The sequence below is a fragment of the Heterodontus francisci genome, unplaced genomic scaffold (assembly GCF_036365525.1).
Source record: "Heterodontus francisci isolate sHetFra1 unplaced genomic scaffold, sHetFra1.hap1 HAP1_SCAFFOLD_198, whole genome shotgun sequence".
NCBI lineage: Eukaryota > Metazoa > Chordata > Chondrichthyes > Heterodontiformes > Heterodontidae > Heterodontus > Heterodontus francisci.
Window position 1 is genome coordinate 2522433 of NW_027141550.1, and position 17445 is coordinate 2539877.

Below are 17445 nucleotides of genomic sequence, written 5' to 3' on the forward strand. Positions count from 1 at the left end.
AAATACATACACTGACACCAAGTCACAAAGACATACATTGATACCCAGTAACACAGACACATATTTACACCAAGTAACACAGACATACACTGACACCCAGTAACACAGACAAACACGGACAACAAGTAACAAAGGCACAGACTTACACCAAGTAACACAGACACACATTGACACACAGTAACACAGACACACACTTACACCAAGTAACACAGACATACACTGATAACAAGTCACAAAGACATACACTGATACCCAGTAACAAAGACATACACTTACACCAAGTAACAAAGACAGACAATTACACCAAGTAACAAAGACATACACTTACACCAAGTATTTTGACATACACTGACACCAAGTATCAAAGACATACACTGATACCCAGTAACACAGACACACTTACACAAAGTAACAAAGACATACACTGACACCAAGTCACAAAGACACACACTGACACCCAGTAACAAAGACATACACTGACACCAAGTCACAAAGACATACATTGATACCCAGTAACGCAGACACACACCTACACCAAGTAACAAAGTCATACACTGACTTCAAGTCACAAAGACACACACTGACACCCAGTAACAAAGACATACACTGACACCAAGTCACAAAGACATACATTGATACCCAGTAACACAGACACACACTTACACCAAGTAACACAGACATACACTGACACCCAGTAACACAGACAAACACGGACACCAAGTAACAAAGGCACAGACTTACACCAAGTAACACAGACACACATTGACACCCAGTAACACAGACACACACTTACACCAAGTAACGCAGACATACACTGATAACAAGTCACAAAGACATACACTGAAATCAAGTAACAAAGACATACACTGATACCCAGTATCACAGACACACAATGACACCCAGTAACAAAGACATACGCTGTCACCAAGTCACAAAGACATACACTGATACCAAGTCACAAAGACATACAATTACACCAAGAAACACAGACATACACTGACGCCAAGTAACAAAGAAATACACTTACACCAAGTAACAAAGACAGACAATTACACCAAGTAACAAAGACATACACTTACACCAAGTAACAAAGACACACACTTACACCAAGTAACACAGACATACACTGACGCCAATTAACTAAGACATACACTTACACCAAGTAACAAAGACAGACAATTACACCAAGTAACAAAGACATACACTGATACCCAGTAACACAGACACACACTTACACCATGTAACACAGACATACACTGACACCAAGTAACAAAGACATACACTGACACCAAGTAACAAAGACATACACTTACACCAAGTAAAATAGACATACACTGACACCAAGTAACAAAGACATACACTGATACCCAGTAACATAGACACACACTTACACCAAGTAACAAAGACATACACTGATACCCAGTAACAAAGACACAAAGTTAAACCATGTAACACAGACGTACGCTTACATCAAGTAACACAGACACACACTTACACCAAGTAACACAGACATACACTGACACCAGATAACAAAGACAGACAATTAACACCAAGTAACAAAGACATACTCTTACACCAAGTATTTTGACATACACTGACACCAAGTAACAAAGACATACACTGATATCCAGAAACACAGACAAACACTGACACCCAAAAACAAAGACAAACACTGACACCAAGTAACACAGACATACACTGACACCAAGTAACAAAGACATACACTGATACCCAGGAACATAGCCACCCACTTACACCAAGTAACACAGACATACACTGACACCAAGTAACAAAGACATACACAGATACCAAGTCGCAAATACATACACTGATAACCAGTATCACAGACACACACTGACACCAAGTAACAAAGACATACACTGACACCAAGTAACACAGACACACACTGAAACACAGTAACAAAGACATACACTGTCACCAAGTCACAAAGACATACACTGACACCAAGTCACAAAGACATACACTTACACCAAGTAACACAGACATACACTGACGCCAAGTAACAAAGACATACACTTACACCAAGTAACACAGACAGACAATTACACCAAGTAACAAAGACATACACTTACACCAAGTAACAAAGACACTCACTTACACCAAGTAACACAGACATACACTGACGCCAAGTAACAAAGACAGACACTTACACCAAGTAACAAAGACAGACAATTACACCAAGTAACACAGACAAACACGGACACCAAGTAACAAAGACAAACACGGACACCAAGTAACAAAGACTCAGACTTACACCAAGTAACACAGACACACATTGACACCCAGTAACACAGACATACACTGAGAACAAGTCACAAAGACATACACTGATACCCAGTAACAAAGACATACACTTACACCAAGTAACAAAGACAGACAATTACACCAAGTAACAAAGACATACACTTACACCAAGTATTTTGACATACACTGACACCAAGTAACAAAGACATACACTGATACCCAGTAACACAGACACACACTTACACAAAGTAACAAAGACCTACACTGACACCAAGTCACAAAGACACACACTGACACCCAGTAACAAAGACATACACAGACACCAAGTCACAAAGACATACACTGATACCCAGTAACACAGACACACACTTACACCAAGTAACACAGACATACACGTGCACCCAGTAACACAGACAAACACGGACACCAAGTAACAAAGACAACGAGTACACCAAGTAACACAGACACACATTGACACCCAGTAACACAGACACACAATTACACCAAGTAACACAGACATACACTGATAACAAGTCACAAAGACATACACTGATACCCAGTAACAAAGACATACACTTACACCAAGTAACAAAGACAGACAATTACACCAAGTAACAAAGACATACACTTATACCAAGTATTTTGACATACACTGACACCAAGTAACAAAGACATACACTGATGCCCAGTAACACAGACACACACTTACACCAAGTAACAAAGACATACAATGACACCAAGTCACAAAGACACACACTGACACCCAGTAACAAAGACATACACTGACACCAAGTCACAAAGACATACACTGATACGCAGTAACACAGACACACACTTACACCAAGTAACACAGACATACACTGACACCCAGTAACACAGACACACACCTACACCAAGTAACAAAGACATACACTGACACCCAGTAACATAGACATACACTGACACCCAGTAACACAGACACACACGGACACAAAGTAACAAAGACACTGACTTACACCAAGTAACACAGACACACACTGACACCCAGTAACACAGACACACACTTACACCAAGTAACAAAGACATACACTGACACCCAGTAACAAAGACATACACTGACAACCAGTAACACAGACACACACGGACACCGAGTAACAAAGACACAGACTTACACCAAGGAACAGAGACACACACTGACACCCAGTAACACAGAAACACACTTACACCTAATAACACAGACATACACTGACACCAAGTAACAAAGACATACACTTACACCAAGTAAAATAGACATACACTGACACCAAGTAACAAAGACATACACTGATACCCAGTAACACAGACACACACTTACACCAAGTAACAAAGACATACACTGACACCAGATAACAAAGACAGACAATTAACACCAAGTAACAAAGGCATACATTACACCAAGTATATTGACATACACTGACACCAAGTAACAAAGACATACACTGATACCCTGTAACACAGACACACACTGACACCCAGTAACAAAGACATACACTGACACCAAGTAACTCAGACATACACTGACACCAAGTAACAAAGACATACACTGATACCCAGTAACATGGACACACACTTACACCAAAAAACACAGACATACACTGACACCAAGTAACAAAGACATACACTGATACCCAGTAACATAGACACACACATACACCAAGTAACACAGACATACACTGACACCAAGTAACAAAGACATACACTGATACCAAGTCACAAAGACATACACTGATACCCAGTATCACAGACACACAATGACACCCAGTAACAAAGACATACACTGTCACCAAGTCACAAAGACATACACTGATACCAAGTCACAAAGACATACACTTACGCCAAGAAACACAGACATACACTGACGCCAAGTAACAAAGAAATAAACTTACACCAAGTAACAAAGACAGACAATTACACCAAGTAACAAAGACATACACTTACACCAAGTAACAAAGACACACACTTACACCAAGTAACACAGACATACACTGACGCCAAGTAACTAAGACATACACTTACACCAAGTAACAAAGACAGACAATTACACCAAGTAACAAAGACATACACTTACACCAAATATTTTGACAAACACTGATACCCAGTAAAGCAGACACACTTAGACCAAGTAACACAGACATACACTGACACCCAGTAACACAGACATACCCTTACACCAGGTAACAAAGACTAACACTGACACCCAGTAACACAGACAAACAAGGACACCAAGTAACAAAGACACAGACTTACACCAAGTAACACAGACACACATTGACACCCAGTAACACAGACACACACTTACACCAAGTTACACAGACATACACTGATAAAAAGTCACAAAGGCATACACTGATACCCAGTAACAAACAAAGACACTTACACCAAGTAACAAAGACAGACAATTACACCAAGTAACAAAGACATACACTTACACCATGTAACAAAGACATACACTGACACCAAGTCACAAAGACACACACTGACACCCAGTAACAAAGACATACACTGACACCAAGTCACAAAGAAATACACTGATACCCAGTAACACAGACACACACTTACACCAAGTAACAAAGACATACACTGACACCAAGTCACAAAGACACACACTGACACCCAGTAACAAAGACATACACTGACACCAAGTCACAAAGACATACACTGATACCCAGTAACACAGACACACACTTACACCAAGTAACACAGACATACACTGACACCCAGTAACACAGACATACACTTACACCAAGTAACAAAGACATACACTAACACCCAGTAACAAAGACATACACTGACACCCAGTAACACAGACACACATGGACACCAAGTAACAAAGACAATGACTTACACCAAGTAACACAGACACACACTGACACCCAGTAACACAGACACACACTTACACCAAGTAACAAAGACATACACTGACACCCAGTAACAAAGACATACACTGACAACCAGTAACACAGACACACACGGACACCTAGTAACAAAGACACAGACTTACGCCAAGGAACACAGACACACACTGACACCCAGTAACACAGACACACACTTACACCTAGTAACACAGGCATACACTCACACCAAGTAACAAAGACATACACTGATACCCAGTAATAAAGACATACACTGACACCAAGTAACAAAGACATACACTGATAGCAAGTCACAAAGACATACACTGATGCCCAGTAACACAGACACATACTGACACCAAGTAACAAAGACATACACTTACACCAAGTAACAAAGACAGACACTTACACCAAGTAACAATGACATACACTGACACCAAGAAGCAAAGACATACACTTACACCAAGTAAAAAAGACAGACAATTACACCAAGTAACAAAGACATACACTTACACCAAGTATTTTGACATACACAGACACCAAGTAACAAATACATACACTGATACCCAGTAACACAGACACACACTTACACCAAGTAACAAAGACATACACTGACACCAAGTCACAAAGAAATACACTGATACCCAGTAACAAAGACACACACATACACCAAGTAACACAGACATACACTGACACCAAGGCACAAAGACACACACTGACACCCAGAAACAAAGACATACACTGACACCAAGTCACAAAGACATACACTGATACCCAGTAAAACAGACACACACTTACACCAAGTAACAAAGACATACACTTACACCCAGTAACACAGACAAACACGGACAGCAAGTAACAAAGACAAACACGGACACCAAGTAACAACGACACAGACTTACACCAAGTAACACAGACACACATTGACACCCAGTAACACAGACACACACTTACACCAAGTAACACAGACATACACTGATAACAAGTCACAAAGACATACACTGATACCCAGTAACAAAGACATACACTTCAACCAAGTAACAAAGACAGACAATTACACCAAGTAACAAAGACATACACTTACACCAAGTATTTTGACATACACTGACACCAAGTATCAAAGACATACACTGATACCCAGTAACGCAGACACACACTTACACCAAGCAACAAAGACATACACTGACACCAAGTCACAAAGACACACACTGACACCCAGTAACAAAGACATACACTGACACCAAGTCACAAAGACATACATTGATATCCAGTAACACAGACACACACTTACACCAAGTAACACAGACATACATTGACACCCAGTAACACAGACAAACACGGACACCAAGTAACAAAGGCACAGACTTACAACAAGTAACACAGACACACATTGACACCCAGTAACACAGACACACACTTACACCAAGTAACACAGACATACACTGATAACAAGTCGCAAAGACATACACTGATACCCAGTAACAAAGACATACACTTACACCAAGTAACAAAGACAGACAATTACACCAAGTAACAAAGACATACACTTACACCAAGTATTTTGACATACACAGACACCAAGTAACAAAGACATACACTGATACCCAGTAACACAGACACACACTTACACCCAGTAACAAAGACATACACTGACACCAAGTCACAAAGACATACACTGATACCCAGTAACACAGACACACACTTACACCAAGTAACACAGACATACACTGACACCCAGTAACACAGACATACACGGACAACAAGTAACAAAGGCACAGACGTGCACCAAGTAACACAGACACACATTGACACCCAGTAACACAGACACACACTTACACCAAGTAACACAGACATACACTGATAACAAGTCACAAAGACATACACTGATACCCAGTAACAAAGACATACACTTACACCAAGTAACAAAGACAGACAATTACACCAAGTAACAAAGACATACACTTACACCAAGTATTTTGACATACACTGACACCAAGTATCAAAGACATACACTGATACCCAGTAACACAGACACACTTACACAAAGTAACAAAGACATACACTGACACCAAGTCACAAAGACACACACTGACACCCAGTAACAAAGACATACACTGACACCAAGTCACAAAGACATACATTGATACCCAGTAACGCAGACACACACTTACACCAAGTAACAAAGACATACACTGACTTCAAGTCACAAAGACACACACTGACACCCAGTAACAAAGACATACACTGACACCAAGTCACAAAGACATACATTGATACCCAGTAACACAGACACACACTTACACCAAGTAACACAGACATACACTGACACCCAGTAACACAGACAAACACGGACACCAAGTAACAAAGGCACAGACTTACACCAAGTAACACAGACACACATTGACACCCAGTAACACAGACACACACTTACACCAAGTAACGCAGACATACACTGATAACAAGTCACAAAGTCATACACTGAAATCAAGTAACAAAGACATACACTTACACCAAGTAACAAAGACAGAAAATTACACCAAGTAACAAAGACATACACTTACACCAAGTATTTTGACATACACAGACACCAAGTAACAAAGACATACACTGATACCCAGTAACACAGACACACACTTACACCAAGTAACAAAGACATACACTGACACCAAGTCACAAAGAAAGACACTGATACCCAGTAACACAGACACACACATACACCAAGTAACACAGACATACACTGACACCAAGTCACAAAGAAACACACTGACACCCAGTAACAAAGACATACACTGACACCAAGTCACAAAGACATACACTGATACCCAGTAACACAGACACACACTTACACCAAGTAACAAAGACATACACTTCCACCCAGTAACACAGACAAACACGGACAGCAAGTAACAAAGACAAACACGGACACCAAGTAACAACGACACAGACTTACACCAAGTAACACAGACACACATTGACACCCAGTAACACAGAGACACACTTACACCAAGTAACACAGACATACACTGATAACAAGTCACAAAGACATACACTGATACCCAGTAACAAAGACATACACTTACACCAAGTAACAAAGACAGACAATTACACCAAGTAACAAAGACATACACTTACACCAAGTAACAAATACAGACAATTACACCAAGTAACAAAGACATACACTTACACCAAGTAACAAAGACATACACTGACACCAAGTAACAAAGACATACATTGATACCCAGTAACTCAGACACACGCTTACACCAAGTAACAAAGACATACACTGATACCAAGTCACAAAGACACACACTGACACCCAGTAACAAAGACATACACTGACACCAAGTCACAAAGACATACATTGATACCCAGTAACACAGACACACATTTACACCAAGTAACACAGACATACACTGACACCCAGTAACACAGACAAACACGGACACCAAGTAACAAAGGCACAGACTTGCACCAAGTAACACAGACACACATTGACACCCAGTAACACAGACACACACTTACACCAAGTAACACAGACATACACTGATAACATGTCACAAAGACATACACTGATACCCAGTAACAAAGACATACACTTACACCAAGTAACAAAGACAGACAATTACACCAAGTAACAAAGACATACACTTACACCAAGTATTTTGACATACACTGACACCAAGTATCAAAGACATGCACTGATACCCAGGAACACAGACACACTTACAGAAAGTAACAAATACATACACTGACACCAAGTCACAAAGACACACACTGACACCCAGTAACAAAGACATACACTGACACCAAGTCACAAAGACATACACTGATTCCCAGTAACACAGACACACACTTACACCAAGTAACATAGACATACACTGACACCCAGTAACATAGACACACACTTACACCAAGTAACAAAGACATACACTGACACCCAGTAACATAGACATACACTGACACCCAGTAACACAGACACACACGGACACAAAGTAACAAAGACACTGACTTACACCAAGTAACACAGACACACACTGACACCCAGTAACACAGACACACACTTACACCAAGTAACAAAGACAAACGCTAACACCCAGTAACAAAGACATACACTGACAACCAGTAACACAGACACACACGGACACCAAGTAACAAAGACACAGACTTACACCAAGGAACACAGACACACACTGACAACCAGTAACACAGACACACACTTACACCTAATAACACAGACATACACTGACACCAAGTAACAAAGACATACACTTACACCAAGTAAAATAGACATACACTGACACCAAGTAACAAAGACATACACTGATACCCAGTAACACAGACACACACTTACACCAAGTAACAAAGACATACACTGATACCCAGTGACAAAGACACACAGTTAAACCATGTAACACAGACATACACTTCCACCCAGTAACACAGACAAACACGGACAGCAAGTAACAAAGACAAAGACGGACACCAAGTAACAACGACACAGACGTACACCAAGTAACACAGACACACATTGACACCCAGTAACACAGACACACACTTACACCAAGTAACACAGACATACACTGATAACAAGTCACAAAGACATACACTGATACCCAGTAACAAAGACATACACTTACACCAAGTAACAAAGACAGACAATTACACCAAGTAACAAAGACATACACTTACACCAAGTATTTTGACATACACTGACACCAAGTATCAAAGACATACACTGATACCAAGTCACAAAGAAATACACTGATACCCAGTAACACAGACACACACTTACACCAAGTAACAAAGACATACACTGACACCAAGTCACAAAGAAATACACTGATACCCAGTAACACAGACACACACATACACCAAGTAACACAGACATACACTGACACCAAGTCACAAAGACACACACTGACACCCAGTAACAAAGACATACACTGACACCAAGTCACAAAGACATACACTGATACCCAGTAACACAGACACACACTTACACCAAGTAACAAAGACATACACTTCCACCCAGTAACACAGACAAACACGGACAGCAAGTAACAAAGACAAACACGGACACCAAGTAACAACGACACAGACTTACACCAAGTAACACAGACACACATTGACACCCAGTAACACAGAGACACACTTACACCAAGTAACACAGACATACACTGATAACAAGTCACAAAGACATACACTGATACCCAGTAACAAAGACATACACTTACACCAAGTAACAAAGACAGACAATTACACCAAGTAACAAAGACATACACTTACACCAAGTAACAAAGACAGACAATTACACCAAGTAACAAAGACATACACTTACACCAAATAACAAAGACATACACTGACACCAAGTAACAAAGACATACACTGATACCCAGTAACGCAGACACACGCTTACACCAAGTAACAAAGACATACACTGATACCAAGTCACAAAGACACACACTGACACCCAGTAACAAAGACATACACTGACACCAAGTCACAAAGACATACATTGATACCCAGTAACACAGACACACATTTACACCAAGTAACACAGACATACACTGACACCCAGTAACACAGACAAACACGGACACCAAGTAACAAAGGCACAGACTTACACCAAGTAACACAGACACACATTGACACCCAGTAACACAGACACACACTTACAGCAAGTAACACAGACATACACTGATAACATGTCACAAAGACATACACTGATACCCAGTAACAAAGACATACACTTACACCAAGTAACAAAGACAGACAATTACACCAAGTAACAAAGACATACACTTACACCAAGTATTTTGACATACACTGACACCAAGTATCAAAGACATGCACTGATACCCAGGAACACAGACACACTTACAGAAAGTAACAAATACATACACTGACACCAAGTCACAAAGACACACACTGACACCCAGTAACAAAGACATACACTGACACCAAGTCACAAAGACATACACTGATTCCCAGTAACACAGACACACACTTACACCAAGTAACACAGACATACACTGGCACCCAGTAACACAGACACACACTTACACCAAGTAACAAAGACATACACTGACACCCAGTAACATAGACATACACTGACACCCAGTAACACAGACACACACGGACACAAAGTAACAAAGACACTGACTTACACCAAGTAACACAGACACACACTGACACCCAGTAACACAGACACACACTTACACCAAGTAACAAAGACAAACGCTGACACCCAGTAACAAAGACATACACTGACAACCAGTAACACAGACACACACGGACACCAAGTAACAAAGACACAGACTTACACCAAGGAACACAGACACACACTGACACCCAGTAACACAGACACACACTTACACCTAATAACACAGACATACACTGACACCAAGTAACAAAGACATACACTTACACCAAGTAAAATAGACATACACTGACACCAAGTAACAAAGACATACACTGATACCCAGTAACACAGACACACACTTACACCAAGTAACAAAGACATACACTGATACCCAGTGACAAAGACACACAGTTAAACCATGTAACACAGACATACACTTCCACCCAGTAACACAGACAAACACGGACAGCAAGTAACAAAGACAAAGACGGACACCAAGTAACAACGACACAGACGTACACCAAGTAACACAGACACACATTGACAACCAGTAACACAGACACACACTTACACCAAGTAACACAGACATACACTGATACCCAGTAACAAAGACATACACTTACACCAAGTAACAAAGACAGACAATTACACCAAGTAACAAAGACATACACTTACACCAAGTATTTTGACATACACTGACACCAAGTATCAAAGACATACACTGATACCCAGTAACGCAGACACACGCTTACACCAAGTAACAAAGACATACACTGATACCAAGTCACAAAGACACACACTGACACCCAGTAACAAATACATACACTGACACCAAGTCACAAAGACATACATTGATACCCAGTAACACAGACACACATTTACACCAAGTAACACAGACATACACTGACACCCAGTAACACAGACAAACACGGACAACAAGTAACAAAGGCACAGACTTACACCAAGTAACACAGACACACATTGACACCCAGTAACACAGACACACACTTACACCAAGTAACACAGACATACACTGATAACAAGTCACAAAGACATACACTGATACTCAGTAACAAAGACATACACTTACACCAAGTAACAAAGACAGACAATTACACCAAGTAACAAAGACATACACTTACACCAAGTAACAAAGACATACACTGACACCAAGTATCAAAGACATACACTGATACCCAGTAACACAGACACACTTACACAAAGTAACAAAGACATACACTGACACCAAGTCACAAAGACACACACTGACACCCAGTAACAAAGACATACACTGACACCAAGTCACAAAGACATACATTGATACCCAGTAACGCAGACACACACTTACACCAAGTAACAAAGACATACACTGACTTCAAGTCACAAAGACACACACTGACACCCAGTAACAAAGACATACACTGCCAACTAGTCACAAAGACATACATTGATACCCAGTAACACAGACACACACTTACACCAAGTAACACAGACATACACTGACACCCAGTAACACAGACAAACACGGACACCAAGTAACAAAGGCACAGACTTACACCAAGTAACACAGACACACATTGACACCCAGTAACACAGACACACACTTACACCAAGTAACGCAGACATACACTGATAACAAGTCACAAAGACATACACTGAAATCAAGTAACAAAGACATTCACTTACACCAAGTAACAAAGACAGACAATTACACCAAGGAACAAAGACATACACTTACACCAAGTATTTTGACATACACAGACACCAAGTAACAAAGACATACACTGATACCCAGTAACACAGACACACACTTACACCAAGTAACAAAGACATACACTGACACCAAGTCACAAAGAAATACACTGATACCCAGTAACACAGACACACACATACACCAAGTAACACAGACATACACTGACACCAAGTCACAAAGACACACACTGACACCCAGTAACAAAGACATACACTGACACCAAGTCACAAAGACATACACTGATACACAGTAACACAGGCATACATTTACACCAAGTAACAAAGACAGACAATTACACCAAGTAACAAAGACATACACTTACACCAAGTAACAAAGACAGACAATTACACCAAGTAACAAAGACATACACTTACACCAAGTAACAAAGACATACACTGACACCAAGTAACAAAGACATACACTGATACCCAGTAACGCAGACACACGCTTACACCAAGTAACAAAGACATACACTGATACCAAGTCACAAAGACACACACTGACACCCAGTAACAAAGACATACACTGACACCAAGTCACAAAGACATACATTGATACCCAGTAACACAGACACACATTTACACCAAGTAACACAGACATACACTGACACCCAGTAACACAGACAAACACGGACACCAAGTAACAAAGGCACAGACTTACACCAAGTAACACAGACACACATTGACACCCAGTAACACAGACAAACACTTACACCAAGTAACACAGACATACACTGATAACAAGTCACAAAGACATACACTGATACCCAGTAACAAAGACATACACTTACACCAAGTAACAAAGACAGACAATTACACCAAGTAACAAAGACATACACTTACACCAAGTATTTTGACATACACTGACACCAAGTATCAAAGACATGCACTGATACCCAGGAACACAGACACACTTACAGAAAGTAACAAATACATACACTGACACCAAGTCACAAAGACACACACTGACACCCAGTAACAAAGACATACACTGACACCAAGTCACAAAGACATACACTGATTCCCAGTAACACAGACACACACTTGCACCAAGTAACACAGACATACACTGACACCCAGTAACACAGACACACACTTACACCAAGTAACAAAGACATACACTGACACCCAGTAACATAGACATACACTGACACCCAGTAACACAGACACACACGGACACAAAGTAACAAAGACACTGACTTACACCAAGTAACACAGACACACACTGACACCCAGTAACACAGACACACACTTACACCAAGTAACAAAGACAAACGCTGACACCCAGTAACAAAGACATACACTGACAACCAGTAACAAAGACACACATGGACAACAAGTAACAAAGACACAGACTTACACCAAGGAACACAGACACACACTGACACCCAGTAACACAGACACACACTTACACCTAATAACACAGACATACACTGACACCAAGTAACAAAGACATACACTTACACCAAGTAAAATAGACATACACTGACACCAAGTAACAAAGACATACACTGACACCCAGTAACATAGACATACACTGACACCCAGTAACACAGACACACACGGACACAAAGTAACAAAGACACTGACTTACACCAAGTAACACAGACACACACTGACACCCAGTAACACAGACACACACTTACACCAAGTAACAAAGACAAACGCTGACACCCAGTAACAAAGACATACACTGACAACCAGTAACACAGACACACACGGACACCAAGTAACAAAGACACAGACTTACACCAAGGAACACAGACACACACTGACACCCAGTAACACAGACACACACTTACACCTAATAACACAGACATACACTGACACCAAGTAACAAAGACATACACTTACACCAAGTAAAATAGACATACACTGACACCAAGTAACAAAGACATACACTGATACCCAGTAACACAGACACACACTTACACCAAGTAACAAAGACATACACTGATACCCAGTGACAAAGACACACAGTTAAACCATGTAACACAGACATACACTTCCACCCAGTAACACAGACAAACACGGACAGCAAGTAACAAAGACAAAGACGGACACCAAGTAACAACGACACAGACGTACACCAAGTAACACAGACACACATTGACACCCAGTAACACAGACACACACTTACACCAAGTAACACAGACATACACTGATAACAAGTCACAAAGACATACACTGATACCCAGTAACAAAGACATACACTTACACCAAGTAACAAAGACAGACAATTACACCAAGTAACAAAGACATACACTTACACCAAGTATTTTGACATACACTGACACCAAGTATCAAAGACATACACTGATACCCAGTAACGCAGACACACGCTTACACCAAGTAACAAAGACATACACTGATACCAAGTCACAAAGACACACACTGACACCCAGTAACAAATACATACACTGACACCAAGTCACAAAGACATACATTGATACCCAGTAACACAGACACACATTTACACCAAGTAACACAGACATACACTGACACCCAGTAACACAGACAAACACGGACAACAAGTAACAAAGGCACAGACTTACACCAAGTAACACAGACACACATTGACACCCAGTAACACAGACACACACTTACACCAAGTAACACAGACATACACTGATAACAAGTCACAAAGACATACACTGATACTCAGTAACAAAGACATACACTTACACCAAGTAACAAAGACAGACAATTACACCAAGTAACAAAGACATACACTTACACCAAGTAACAAAGACATACACTGACACCAAGTATCAAAGACATACACTGATACCCAGTAACACAGACACACTTACACAAAGTAACAAAGACATACACTGACACCAAGTCACAAAGACACACACTGACACCCAGTAACAAAGACATACACTGACACCAAGTCACAAAGACATACATTGATACCCAGTAACGCAGACACACACTTACACCAAGTAACAAAGACATACACTGACTTCAAGTCACAAAGACACACACTGACACCCAGTAACAAAGACATACACTGACAACTAGTCACAAAGACATACATTGATACCCAGTAACACAGACACACACTTACACCAAGTAACACAGACATACACTGACACCCAGTAACACAGACAAACACGGACACCAAGTAACAAAGGCACAGACTTACACCAAGTAACACAGACACACATTGACACCCAGTAACACAGACACACACTTACACCAAGTAACGCAGACATACACTGATAACAAGTCACAAAGACATACACTGAAATCAAGTAACAAAGACATTCACTTACACCAAGTAACAAAGACAGACAATTACACCAAGGAACAAAGACATACACTTACACCAAGTATTTTGACATACACAGACACCAAGTAACAAAGACATACACTGATACCCAGTAACACAGACACACACTTACACCAAGTAACAAAGACATACACTGACACCAAGTCACAAAGAAATACACTGATACCCAGTAACACAGACACACACATACACCAAGTAACACAGACATACACTGACACCAAGTCACAAAGACACACACTGACACCCAGTAACAAAGACATACACTGACACCAAGTCACAAAGACATACACTGATACACAGTAACACAGACATACATTTACACCAAGTAACAAAGACAGACAATTACACCAAGTAACAAAGACATACACTTACACCAAGTAACAAAGACAGACAATTACACCAAGTAACAAAGACATACACTTACACCAAGTAACAAAGACATACACTGACACCAAGTAACAAAGACATACACTGATACCCAGTAACGCAGACACACGCTTACACCAAGTAACAAAGACATACACTGATACCAAGTCACAAAGACACACACTGACACCCAGTAACAAAGACATACACTGACACCAAGTCACAAAGACATACATTGATACCCAGTAACACAGACACACATTTACACCAAGTAACACAGACATACACTGACACCCAGTAACACAGACAAACACGGACACCAAGTAACAAAGGCACAGACTTACACCAAGTAACACAGACACACATTGACACCCAGTAACACAGACAAACACTTACACCAAGTAACACAGACATACACTGATAACAAGTCACAAAGACATACACTGATACCCAGTAACAAAGACATACACTTACACCAAGTAACAAAGACAGACAATTACACCAAGTAACAAAGACATACACTTACACCAAGTATTTTGACATACACTGACACCAAGTATCAAAGACATGCACTGATACCCAGGAACACAGACACACTTACACCAAGTAACAAAGACATACACTGACACCAATTCACAAAGACACACACTGACACCCAGTAACAAAGACATACACTGACACCAAGTCACAAAGACATACACTGATTCCCAGTAACACAGACACACACTTACACCAAGTAACACAGACATACA